The 13,780-nt window shown below is 43.0% G+C and overlaps 1 pseudogene; it reads left to right on the top strand.

Moving 5' to 3' along the window:
* Positions 1-12,744, top strand: part of LOC144160734 (uncharacterized) — a 101,186-nt pseudogene extending 88,442 nt beyond the window's left edge.
* Positions 12,745-13,780: the final 1,036 nt, after the last annotated feature.

Here is a 13,780-nt window from a genome sequence, read left to right as displayed (position 1 = left end):
GCCTGAGTTGCGTTGCATCTAATATACTGTAGATGGTGATGATGGCGATAAAGACTGCGGCGATTATAGGCAGTTCTATTGCCGGTCCATTTGGAGCAGTGTCGCTCAATGCTGTGGTAAAGGTGAAATCCAATAACAAAAAAAAAAACATTTACTCACAACATTCCTGTCTTTTGTTTCGCAAATTTAACGCAAAATATTCCTCAAATACTCCAAAAAAGACAAAAATCTAAAGCATGTTATTAGCCTCTCACAATTATATTGAGCACAAACAATGTTGACGTTGGAGAGAATGCTAATTACTGAGCTGATTGGAAGAGCATTTACAAGCTGCCGTCCTTTGATTTGAAACATTAGCGTTGGTTACCGAGTATAAAACAGACGGGACTGTGCGGGAGGGCTGCGAACACTACGCGAGTTTGTCCAGATAAAATGAATTTTGTCGAGGGAGTACCGTTTTCTTTTATAATCTCACCCGTGATTGTTTATCACCGAAAGAAAGATATGCACGCACGTGCTTTGAGTGATTTGCGATGTGCCTTGAACTTCTGGGTATACTACCCATTTGCGGGTTTAAAGTGTTCTTCGTCGTTGTGTAGCTGACATATCGTAAAAATGGAAACTAGTTATGTAGTGGAAAGAATGTATTTTGTGCGCTGTTTTTATTCGACGCGGTTTTTTGAGGTGTCTTAAAAATATTTGAGGCATCCTTCTAAGAACACTTTTTAGATGATGTTGAAAACATTCCGTCAAGCATAAAATGCTCGCGTGCCTTAACTCACCTGACAAAGTAATGCCGACCCACATGAGAACAAATCAACGGTTTATTTCGGAGAAGCAAAAACAGATATAGCAAAGAACGTGTTTTGGGACAGAATACAACATGAGTACTGAAAGCGTGAGCTGAAAGCGTGTAAAAAAACGTTGTGACAAAAGAATACTGCTTGCACAGCACGTCGTCGCATTGTGCTGCTCGCTCACGATGGTTTCTTCAGCGTCTTCGACCTTATTAGCGTGAAAAGTGTCCACCGTTGACCCTGGTTGCTCGTTGCTCTCCGGGCGTCATGGTTGTGGTGCGCAGCCACCGTTCCTCTGTTCCGCCGCCTGCAGCCGCAGCTACTATAGCTTGTCTACCTATTCACACTCACGTGTATGCTCCCATAATACCTGCTTCTATGCTCCACCAAGTCAATTTGGCCATATGTGGTTTGACGCGCACTGCACCCCCCTTTGTTCGCAGCATGCGCGCTATGCACAGTCACTCGCACGCGCGGGACACACGAGAACAGATGATCACGTGCCCACACTACCCCTCCCTCAAAGCCGGATATCTCTTGATGTGTCGGAGGGCGCATTGGTTGAAGGGCGGAATGTAAGGGTCTCCTGTTCAGACTCCGGGCACGCTCCTATTGCATGTTCGCAAGCTTTTATTGCAAGCTGGCTGTTCGGAACCATGTCAACACATTTAGTTAAGACGGACAATCTTTACTTGACTATTCGAGACAAATGACAATATGCTACCTCAAAATGCACATCTCATTACAGATCCCAACATATTCCTTATAATTGGTATTCGCTCAGGTTAGCTGGCGTCATTGGATTTGTTGTGGTCTTAGTTGAGGTGAGTATATGCACCAGGTTATGTATATCTCTGTCGTAGTGAGTCGAACCGGAGCCGCCGTAGCACAGGGTGCGCATCCCCGTGTGTCTTCGGGAAGTGTCTCGGGTGCGCAGCCCGACTGTTCGAACCCGGCAACGCAGCTGAAAATAGCCGCCGGAGCCCCCGAGCGTGCGTTTCTGCAGGATCGCCCTCCGGCACCCCAGTCTGGAACTTGTGTTGATAGGCCTCAGGCCTCATCAGGCCCAACGCTGGTGTTGGTTTCACGAGCGTATGCTAGTCCGCCTCATCACCCTCCTTCTCGAAACGCTTGCCTCCTTTCTCTTCTTCACGTATCCCGCTTCATCTAAATGTAAGCACACTCCATACCCCTTTCTTTGGCACATACACTTTCGTGGGTTGTTTTTGACATTACGCCTTCCTCTTTGTGCGTTTTTTCTCCCGAAAAATGAATCACACACCCCCCAATTGATGTCCACTTGATTGATCCTGAAGAACCCATTACTTTGAGTGCAGTCTCATCTTAAATATCCTGTCGAACTAAACTCCCAATGTACTGCAACGTACGCAGCTAAAAAAGAAAGTTGACCGATCGTTTCAGAAGTTCGCAAGTGTCTACATTTATGAGGCTTTTAAGAATGAAACTCAACACCGCATTAACGGTGCTTGCAACTCGCCGAACAACACTACATGCAGCCTTACAAGTTATTCCACGCATAATTGCACTTTATATAAGTAGCCGTCTCAACAGTACTGTCTTTTCCTTTTATATGCTCTGCAAGAATCTTTCCGGTGGCAGTTTGTATCCTCCTTAGCCACTGTTTACTACCATTTTTTCACTTATCTTCTACTACAGCCATCATTGGTCTTTACCGTCCCCACTGTCATTCCGACTGCACTTGTATGTTCGCCTGTCGAACACCTCTCATCCCTTTTTAACCCATGATACTGTGTAACCACTACTTGGAATGGTAGCATAGCCTTAGGCTCTGCTTTATGTGGTTTATTGCTAGTGGGGCTTTATTTCAAGCTTTCTTGCAAACTTGCAAGGACTTTATATAATGCATGGTGTCACTGTATATTAGGCCAAAATAACATTTCTGCGATTCTCCGAAGTTTAAAATTCATACCCCGGTGGCCCATCATTCCCTTTTCTTGGCCAATTACCATCATTTTAGCTCGGAAGTCTTGCGGAAGTACAACATACATGAATTTCCTACCTGACCCTGATCGGCGTCTTCGGTAAAGCAAGCAATCTGCTACTTGGAAGTCGCAAACGGCATGGTGTCCTCTCTCTTCTACACCGACTTGGTAACAACAGCCCAGCAGTGTCTGATTTTGCTGCTGAAATTTCGATAACTCACGATACCTTAGGGCTATGGGTACCATCAATGATTCATTTGGAGTGATCTGCTCCTCGTTAAGCTTGATTGTTGCTCCAACGGCTGCTGTCATTTGTAAATCTGTAAATCGCCATTTCGCTTGTGTAGCTCGTGTGCCCCCATGCGGGGATAGCCTTTTTGCATGATTTCTCGCTTTCAAGTTCATTGCAGGTCGCAAAAGTCTACATCTCGAACACCTGGGAAATTCGCAAATATGAGAACACGCAAAAGGTTGTATAGGACTTTCGCACTAACCTTCCCAGAATAATATTGCGTTGATATATCAATGATGGCGTCAGGTAACTATTTCATAATACTGTCAACGAAAATTGTGATCTTCATTTGAAATACTGCCTCATTGACTGGGCCTCTGTCTATACTGTTCATTGCCGTGTATGCTCTTCTTCTTGCGAATTCTTTTCCATTTGGTTGAGCATCAGTTAGCCGTAGGGCTCGTTTTGCTTTTGGAGAAGCAATGCTCGCAACTGTGTCTTGTGGCTTAAAGAGATATGCCTCACTTCTGTGCACTCTCAAATCGCAGCCGTGGCAAATAAAGTCAACTTTGGTATGCCTAATATTAGTGCGAGAAACCGCTGCTAAATTGCCAACGTCATCGCAGAGGAAGCATTTTCTAGGACCGTGTTTGGTAATGTTGAGGGAACCTTTGTAGATTAAAATACTTCATATATAATTGTTTGGTACGTTGTCTCTTGGGATGTTTAGGCACATTCACCTTCAAGGTATTGCTCATGAAAGCCCGGTTGGAATCCTGAAGCAGTGGGTTAGGAGGTGGGTAAGGTGAGCCGCAAAATGTTTCAAGGCAGTGATTGTGCGGTAGCCTGATCTTTGTGATATGTCTTACTATCACGTATGCGGACATGGCCAGTTTTCCATCCACTATGCACGTTGCGCCGCTCATAAGCCGGGCGAGATGTACATTTTGTTACCTGGTTGGGCCATTCCCACTGATTTGCCAGTGAAGCAGCAAACCCTTTCGTTGCGTCGCACAGGGAGTATCTGTGTCGTAGTGCCTTGTCTCCGAACGCAAATGCTACGTGGCCCCGGCCGTTGTAGTAGAGCCGGCACTGTTCTACGCATGGGAGATCCAACTGTTCCCTGACCTACCTTAGAGTTTCATTCAGGGAGCTGCGAAGATCCTGCGGGTGCTTGTAAACTTGCGCGGTTGAATTTTGACGTGAATATGAAATAATGCTCAGCGGGGAACGACAGGTCACGTCCAGAAAGCAGACATGCTGGAGTAAAACAAATCGAGCGATTACCGGTCGTTCTGGTTATGAAATTCAGCGATGTGAGCATCACTGTGTTCGTGCCGTTTCGTGAGAGCGACTAACACGGTCTTTTTGGTTTCTGTTCACACGCTCCGTTATGTGAGCTTGAAGATGGTTTGGGGCAGTCTTCTTGTGTTCGTCACCTAGACGAAAGCCACTGTCTCCCAAGTTCTTCGGGTGAAGTATCAGGCACTGTCAGTTATAATCTTCTTAGGTAATCCGAAGTTCGAAAACGTATTCAACATGCCAAACATTACAGTTTTATCACGCTTACCTGGTGTAGACAGCTCTAACACCTTTGAAAAAGGGTCCATTAAACTAGAAGGTAGCCATTGCTATTGATTGATTGTAAGTTATGCCTTTTTTACGTCGGATCAACGCACAAGTGAAGCTGTGGAGGTGTTTACATTCCAAAAAATGCGGGACTCGTGTGTAAGCCTGCTTTAAATCTCACTGCATGCGAAATAGATTATTTGATCGGCGTGGATGCGGATGGTGACACCTCTGTTTATATTCTCATTCTCACCTTTGTTTGCCCGTCTTGTACTGCTTGTGCTCTTGATTTTTCACATATATATTTCGTTGCTTCTTTCAGTAAAAATTAGTTCTCAGACAGCGCCCGTCCTTGTCCGCTTTTCTCGTCCTTTTCCTTGCACTTGTTAATCATGAATCCTTACCGAATCGCCCACCTTCGCATCCTTGTTCAAGATTTAAAGGGGCAGTAAGGAAGGCATTTGTGGAAATTTTGGGTTAGGCTTCTAGGGTTAAGATGGATATGCAATTCTATAGTTATGTGCCTGCTCATTAAATGGGTATTTTTTTTTGGGTAAGCGTACGCTGGGAAAGACGTGGGTGGTCAGTGGTTTCGTCCTTTCTGGGGAAGCAAGTGCATGTGTCGGAAACAGACTTTTTTTGCTTCTCGTACGGCACGTTTTTTTTTACTTCGGAGGAAAGTCATTTAGGTACCTCTAAATAAAGATAGGCTGGAGGCCGAGAGAACTGTATTTCTCACTGGGAAAGGAGCGGGCCGCAGAGGAAAATGTCTTAGCCTGGAAGAAAGCGGGGGTGCTTATTCGCTGTCCTTAACAGCAGTACTAGGCAGAATACAGGTGAACGCATATGTCAAAGCTACTTCATCAGCTTATACTGGTGATTGGTTGTTGATGGAGTCCGATGTAGCCTTTCCTAGGCGGGCCACTCAAGAATGACGGATCGCCTTTTCGCAACACACAAATGAGAAACGTCTGGCACAACATGCACAGTGTGTTGATGGTTGGATTAGTACATTTTCGCCCAAGTCAGTCTCTAGCTGTGCTACGGTAAAGTAGGACCGTAGTACCACCAACAAAACTATAATAAATCCAGGAAACCCTTTATTTAAAAGGAGTATTGCATTGGTCCAACCGTTAAAGAGAGAGTGGAAGTCTTCGTCTAGGCTACCGCTACTGGCGTTCTTGTTGAAGTCAACCATTCCACGTTTCTCTTGCCTAGTTTCTTAAGTGGGTATTTATTCTCCAGGGTTATGTAGGCTTCAAATTGGAAAGGTCGCTGTCATGCTCCATCTTGTCCTTAGCCTTTCACCGAAAACATCCCGCCACCCGCATTCAGTGACAAGACAAGTATTCTCATTACGTAGGAACTGAATTGAATCGTCTTGATGGCAATATTAGGAAAGCTCGATACAACTGATGACGCTGATGGTTCGCTGTCCGCACAATTCCCCTCTTGGGATAGCGTGCCGCTAGATTCATGCACTGTCATCCCGAAAGCTTTTAATTTGCAATAGAGCCATTTGTTTTCCAGTTTGGCTAAAGTGTTTTTCGTTTATTCGTCATCATTTCTCGTTACTGAAAGACTGTCCCCAAAGCCTCATCCATAGTTCAGTGCCTGTTCAGGAATTAGCAGAGTGTCCTTCCTGTCATTATTTCTAAAAAACATGCAACTAGCGAAAGAAAGTGTCATCTTCAAGAGCGGCGATTTGAACTTCTTATATAACTAAAGGCCAATATCGATACTTCCGCTTTTTTCAAAAGGACTTGAAAAGCTAATAAATGACCGAATGACATCGTTTTGCGGGAAGCATAACATAATAACAGCATCACAGTTTGGTTTTAGAAAGGGTCTTTCCACTGAGTGCGCGCTTTTAACACACACACAAAAAAATATTCCTCCAGGCTATGGAACACAAACTGCTAACACTCAGCGTCTTTGTAGATTATAGCAAAACATTTGACCGCCTAAATCACAGCACTCTCATAAAGAAGCTTGAACATTATGGTTTTAGGGGGATATTTTTAGATCTATTGAGTAGCTATCTGAAATTCCGTTGCCAAAAGGTAATTATAAATGGCCAAATGTCTGACGTGATGAGTATGCAATGTGGTGTACCACAGGGAAGCATTCTCGGAATTGACCATTCTACCAAATATGTAATCTATGCGGATGACACTACATTACTCTTCTGTTCGAACGACGCTACTAGTCCTATTGTTCATGCTAACGATGTATTAAATAAACTAAACAAGTGGGGCACGTTCAACTCCCTTACAATTTACACTAATAAAACCAAGGCGGTATTCTTCAAACCAAAAAACCACACTTTGAGGGTTAACGTTGTCCTCACGATTGGAACGTCTGAAGTAAAAATTGTCACTACATTTCGAAGTCTTGGTGTGATCTTTGAGGAACACTTATTGTAGAATAAGCACGTCGATTCTCTCGCTAACACATTATCGCGAACTTTCGGTGCACTCACCAAGTTGCGTTTTCTACTACCCACCAGTATAAAGCTACTTATCTACAATCCTCTTTTTCTTTCGCACCTGAACTACTGCTTGTTGGTCTTGGGAAATACTACTGCGTCAAATATCAATAAAATATACTTATTACAAAAGAAAGCCGTTCGCGCTATTTGCAATTCATCATATCATGCTCACACAAAACCGCTGTTCCACAAGCTGGGTGTTCACGCTGCTCCGGATTTATATACCTACATACTTACGAAAATGTATATTCTTGGAATAAAATATAACAACACGTTCATCACGAAACTATCTAATCTAACTCGAAATCATCCCTGTTATGAGACACGCCATAATGAAACTTGGTATATACCGCACGCACGTACTAACTATGGCACCCAGATGTTGAGCGATGCGTTATCATTGTTAATAAATTCGCTATAACTTTAACGTAAAACTTCAGCGTTACCTGTATTAACTTCACCTGTATTTCTGATCATGCAATTTTTCGATGTGTTATAGTGTATTATAATTTCATACTTCGCCTGACTAGCACTATGTGCTAAATGTGTTCAAACAATTTTGCAATGCTGCAGTTGTACCTTGTCCCATTCTCCTATTCTAAACGTTGTATAATAACCAGATTGACACAATTCTTGTTGCCACTTGCTTTACTTTTATTTGTTTTTCCTCTATGTTATGTTTTACCTCTGTTTCTCCTCTCTCTTTTCCACCACTTTTTTTTTCCTTCTCTCTCTTTCGGTTTTGCTACATGATGCAGCAATGTATTACATTTAAAGGGGCGCTGACCTTTGTCAAGCCGCGTATCGCAGGCTTTTTGTCTGCCCCCGGGCACGTGTATGAATTTGCAGTTGCCAAATAAAAATTGATTGAATAAACATGCTTAACAGAGAGAGAGAGAGAAAGAGCAGGAAAGAGAGAGAGCGAGATATACTGGTGCACGACGCATTTTTGGCAGCTTGCGTTATCTGCACCGATGATTTTAACCTAGCATGCCTGAACATCTGTAAAATGCATTTCAGTTCTCCTTGGTTACATAATTTCAACATTTCTGCGGGAGCTACATGAAACGTTCTGGTTTCCATAAATGCACAAAGCGAATTATCACCATTTTTCCAGCCACGACGAGTAAGCTTTTAAATATTAAGCCTTCTTTGTTAAAATACCACAAACTTTTTCATCTCAAAATTCTTCATGCCGCACTTCTAGTCACTATGCCGTTTAAAGCTATGTTTTAAAAGTAATTACTTTTTTCTGTTTTACCTAAATTTCCTTCGTCCAAATTGGAATACGAATATTTTAATTGCAAAAAGAAAGAGTCTGTATAAAGTGGCCCAAAAATTGACCTCTACAGGATCATTTTATACGAAAATCAGGATTTGAACAATTGTCTTTTACTCTCCTTTGAGAGGCTTGTCCTGTCATTTCTTGCATCTGTGTCTCCGTCGGCGTACGCTGTTAACCTGTTAATATGCAAAACCAACTAGCCCACCAAGCCGTCCTTGTGAACAACTGAGTGGCAGCAACCGACGACTTTGCACTTACGGACAAAATCCAGGGATGCCGCTTTATGCAAAATAAATTATTCAGAAAAAAATAACTAATAGATGTTTTAGCCTCACGAAGTCTTGGTACACAATAATATTAGAGAAGTCCAGGCATTATGCACTTGTACCCTGTTACGAGTTTATTTGGTGGTACATTTTCGGCAAAAGTATTCAAACATGATGTCTTCAAACGTGCGTAGGAGTGCAACGTAAGTTCCATTCTAGCCTCGATTGTATTTATTTTAAAATACTATAGTTCCCTTTGCAGGAAGGCATACCAGAAGCTGTTGGTAGATCGGTCATAAACCTATCGTCGGGGGAGCGCTGCCATGTATAGCGGAGTTAGTTTGTGCTTGATTTTGTGGTTTCCTGGTACCAAAATTTTGCAAACAAGATGATGATGCGTATGCTAAAAAATGAAGGGTGTGGTGTTTTATCAAAATTTAACAAGTTTTGGGGAACTTTTTCACAACACGTTTGGGGAATTTCCGGGGGAGATCGCTTTAGAGAATATAATTCGCGGCATGCAAAACTGAGAAGTGAGTAGTGTCCCTATTTGTGGGGCCATCAAAATAGAAGTCCTGTATGGCACTTGAACAATGTTCAAGTGGCTTATTATCTATTGTGAAGCGCGTCACCCAATAAAGGGAATGGTTGACATGGTACATATAAAATGTTTGTTTCAAAATATAGCGGCAACCTATATTAACTACTACTTCCCAAGAATCGCTTCAAGCTCATCCCAAGTTGTAACGTTCGCTATCTTCTGGTGATAACTTTTAAACATAGCCTTTTTGGTGGCAGCTACGAAAAAATGATAGTTATAGCTACGTTTTTGCACCGTTGAATGTTTGAAACCACATTTTACTTTGAACAGTCCGTCTGTGGTATCAATTCCAAGGTTTAAAAGTAAGGCACGCGCTTCAGTTATGGGAGTCAGGTTTTCATTATTCAGCATCACTGGCGCTTAAGATATGGCTGAACCGCCGAGTCATGATAGGAACTTCCCCACTTTTAACCTAAAGCTTGTGCTTGATACCTCTTTGACTGGAGGAAGTGAGAAATCCCCAACATCCTTCAGTCACTCTGATCCGCCCAGCACAATGCAGGGGAAACCAAGTTGTAGTTCCGCAGTTGCTTTCACTTTGCTCTTTCATTTTAGCTTCGGCCGTTTATTCCACTTTAGAAGTGTTCAAGAATGGGGTACATGTTCTTTATGATTCGGCAAGCTTCCACTGTATCTCTTTACCACTGTCCTAACACTCTTTCTTTTTAACATCTTACTCGCGTACATCCACGTGCCTGGCGGTGTCCGTCATTTTGAAGCGTTTATAAAAGGCCTCATCATGTTGTGAACGCTTGGGAATGTTGCATCAGTAGGCATCGGGGACCGACAAATTAGAGAAGGTAGCATAGAGCCCACAACCTTTGAAATCGAAACTGCTTGATTCTCTCGTCCTTAAAATATAGTTGTCTGGAATTATTGTCTGGATATTTGTGATCAACGTCTGCCAAATGGGAAGTTTCAGTGTACCTACAGAAGCAAGGAGTTTGTATTGGCTATTCAATTGCTCCACTCTTGAGTGACTTGTTGCGGGCGAATTTTGTTACGTTTCTGGCCTCCTGTGTACCAAAAATTGACACAAGAAGTGTTCCGTGCGTATAGGCGCAGAGATAATTATCTGGTGTTGTTTAAAAGCAACAGTTACAGTGTATATCAGGCCACAAAATGCATTGTGGGGATTTTTAAGGATTGCCTTTGCCGGCTGATTCTGATCCAAGAGATTCCAGTTCAAGTTCCGTTCGTTTTCTTGATCAACGTATTTTGATCGAGGATTCCCGCGTGTGTTGGTTGCATGAAGTGCGTTGTAATAAGCAGTTGCTTCCATATGTGTCCTGTCATTTAAAGATTGTCAAGCGGGGGTTCATTCTTGTTTGTCCAATGTCATGAAAAAATTTCGCCAACATGCAATGTCAGAAAGCTTTACTGTTCAAGCCTCCCGCCTTATGTATGCAGGCTACTCTCCGCTTGTAATCAGTGCCTTTGCTGAAAGATGCTACAGTTTATAATGGGCTATGGCAGGATAAACAGGCGAAAAAAATCGAATCTGCAATTTTGTCGCAAAAAAATCGAGCGCACTAGGCGGAACACCCTGTAGCAGCGCGGCGTCAAGCGCCCACTCAAAACGGTTCAAATGCCGCGGCGAAGTGTGCCGCCCACCCTGGCGTTTAAAAATCTCGAACACATTTCAGACATCGGTTTAGTGGACGGTATGTTTAGGGTTGTTTTTCGCGGTTCACTGCAATATTTCACTTTTTTGATTGCGTGTGTTTTCGAATATATGTAGTGTAATAAACATCGTATATTTTAGAAATTACTAAGTTTAAGAGACATGCCGCTTGTGGCGCTCTTGTAGTATGTACCATTTTTGTGATTGTTCCCACATTTACAGTCGTGGTCGCGTTGCCTCTGCTTCGAGTTTAAAACACGCTTCAATACCAGAATATGGCAGGATTATCCAACAAATGGACCAAAAAGAGAACTTTCAAAGGTAATCGGTTTACGACCAAGCAAGCCTCTTTCGACGTAGACGGCGCAAGCAAAACTGCTTACCGCCTGATCGACCCCGATTTTCTGCGTAGCTTTTTGCAAAACCTCGCTGTGTATAAAAGTGCAAGAAGATACAAAGGACTTTGGAAGATGCTATTGACAGGCGTAGCGGTTTGGCGTCCTTTATAAATGTGAGCTTCAGCAAGTGCGATGCTTTCAATGTGCTCGAGACATCCAGGCGCACATCTGGCAACATGTTTGACGCGAATGAAAGGATCGTGTACGCCCTTCGTACCTACGGAAAAGGGGTTTCATCGGGTCGCACCATGTGTGCTGTGCTCAATCTACCGCCACAGCCAACAAAGTTTGTGTCGTACAACGCAAGGCTCCTTGACGCATCCACGACCACAGTGAGAAATAGTACGGCAAAATCTGCAGAACTGAATAAAGAGGGCTTCGACACTGATGGAGAGCTCAAAACTCTGCTCACGGTGGATGGAACATGGATGAAGCGTGGTTATTCTTCACTACATGGTGTCGTAGCAGCAGTATCGGCTAACACAAGAACGGTGCAGCACATTGAAGTACAATCTACATTGTACCACATCTGTGCTCGCAATCTTCACACAGATGACAATATCAGTGAATACAAAGTTACCTACGATTAGCCAACTGGTAGAATGGAATGCGCTGGAGGTGTAAAATTTTTTGGACTCTCTGTTGAAACGCAACAGCTAATGTACGGAAGTTACATTGGTGATGGAGACAGTAAGGCATAGATTTCCTTTGGAGACTCACAGCACTACAAGAAGGCCATAGAAAAGCATGGATGTGTGGGGCATATGCTGAAGATAATGGGCACGAAGCTCAGGAACACCACGAAAAATTGGATGGGGAAAAAGCTGGGCAATGGTCTTCTACTTCCTTGGAAAGGACACCTCTCAGAAAAAGACACCGTCTCCATTCAGGTTTATAATGGGAAGGCAATCCTGGAAAATTGTAGATAGTTTAGATAACATGAGACGGGCTGTGTGTGCAATATACTTTTACAACTTACCAACAGACGCCTAGCCCCAGCACGGACTCTGCCTTCACCCAATCCTCATGGTGGGGGTATAATCAGAGAATTGATGTGGTAAGTGACCTACTCCCACAAACACAACATTCCTGAGGCCGTGAGCGATTTCCTCAAGCCAGTGGTCAAAGCGCTACCAGGTCCAGGTCTTCTGAGAAAATGTCTCTATGGAAGAACCCGGAACACTAATGAGTCAATCAACCAACTCGTCTGGTGCCGCTTCACCAATGCAACATTTGTCAGCGCTGGCACGGTGAAAAAAGCAAATAAAGTTGCTGTAGCGTACTACAATGATGGTAATTCCACACAAATAGCAGTTCTGGAAGCCCTTAGAAATGTTCCAGGTGTGTTTTGCGACATTGCCTTCGACAGGATAGATAAAGAGTGTGTTGACTGGGCAGAATTCTATAGATCTATCGAAAGCAAAGAAAGATGACGGGTGAAACGGAACACCGAGAAAGTCTTCAGGGACACCCTTAAAAAAGCCAGCAGTGAAATGTATTCTCCTGGTTCATTTTAAGTATCCTTGAGCAGTACGCAAGCATCAAAGTGCACTTTTCTCAAATTAGGTTTTTTGTAACTTTTCAACTTCGATGTACCTTTTCTCGGAAAGTATTGATTTGATTACAGTGAAACTTTGCACACACGTTCTACACTTAAGCATAAACATGCCGAAATAAACTAACTTCGTTAACATTAATATTTTTCTGCAAAATAATGTATATACATGAAACACCCTTACAGCTGTGTGCATGAAGTGACAGTATTTTTTGTGCCCATACTCCAAGTAGGGTATCAAATGTCTGTTGTTCAGATAAAAGCAATAGTTATTTTGGAAAACACTGCCCGATATCATCACATTCCTCATTTTCGTTCCAGAGAAAAAGTACATCGAAATAATAAACACACCTGAAATTTTGCGAGTGGGCCAGAAGAAAGATACACAATGTAGACCCAGCCAAAGCGTTTCTCAGTTTTACTCAGTGTCCTCTTGTCTGCGCACAACAAATTTGATACGAATGTCTGCCAGCGTTTCGGAAATATAACGTTAAATTTAACATGAATCATTTCACCAACCATACCTCCTTAAGAACACTAACAAAGAAAACTGTGCCAAAGCATCCAAATAAAGAAAATTGTTATGCCGTACATTTATGGGGTCTCACACAAACAGCTGAACGTTGCCGTGCGTGGGAATCTTCAGGTCGTGTTATCTGCATCGCAGAAGTTGTACAGGGTGTGAAAATAAATAGACGCAGTTCTAATGTGGATGGCGTTTGTCCCGTAAATACCCGCACAATATTTCTTGAATATGTAGAATAGCTGATATACAAGATCCTTCCTTTATGGGGTAAAACATAGATAGGGCAGACGTCCCGCTGTCTCAATGACAGATTGCAAGAGCAAGATAATATTATAAGGCGTGGTATGCAGAGGAATCTCATCCGGTATCGTCCTTCGTGTGACAAAGCAAGTTGCACGCCACTGTTTGTTGAGTGTCTTTCTGTCAGCCGTCATGGACATGCACTTACGCGAGAACCTCTCGAGGCAGCTGT

Source organism: Haemaphysalis longicornis, unplaced genomic scaffold, assembly GCF_048455015.1.
Source record: "Haemaphysalis longicornis isolate Haplotype H1 unplaced genomic scaffold, Haemaphysalis longicornis Haplotype H1 scaffold_11, whole genome shotgun sequence".
Taxonomy (NCBI): Eukaryota; Metazoa; Arthropoda; class Arachnida; order Ixodida; family Ixodidae; genus Haemaphysalis; species Haemaphysalis longicornis.
The sequence above is the reverse complement of the archived record's forward strand: the minus strand, read 5'-3'. Positions and strand labels throughout refer to the sequence as shown.